A 296-nucleotide genomic window follows, 5' to 3' on the forward strand; every position below is an offset into this window, starting at 1 on the left:
TGTCTTTCCCATCAGCTCACTTTGGGGCATGGAGTCTATTACCACCTGGGGTGGCGTGGCTATTTTTGCCTCTGGCATTTGACCCCTTTCCCACTCAGGGCCCAATCTGTGGGATAGCAAAACTTCTAATAATCCTAATTGTCCACCCCTTGCACGGTCCCACTTCCATTACGCTTCCCCGCCCCTCCCGCCTCGGGGCTTTTAACAGCATCCCCGTGTCCGGTCCTCGGAGCCTGCAGCCGGCTGGTGCTGCGCTGGGAACCCAGTGGGGTTGGCCGGGCCTCTCTCCCCACGCG

Source organism: Echinops telfairi, unplaced genomic scaffold, assembly GCF_000313985.2.
Source record: "Echinops telfairi isolate 266 unplaced genomic scaffold, ASM31398v2 ScPeMD7_3;HRSCAF=10, whole genome shotgun sequence".
NCBI classification, from domain to species: Eukaryota; Metazoa; Chordata; class Mammalia; order Afrosoricida; family Tenrecidae; genus Echinops; species Echinops telfairi.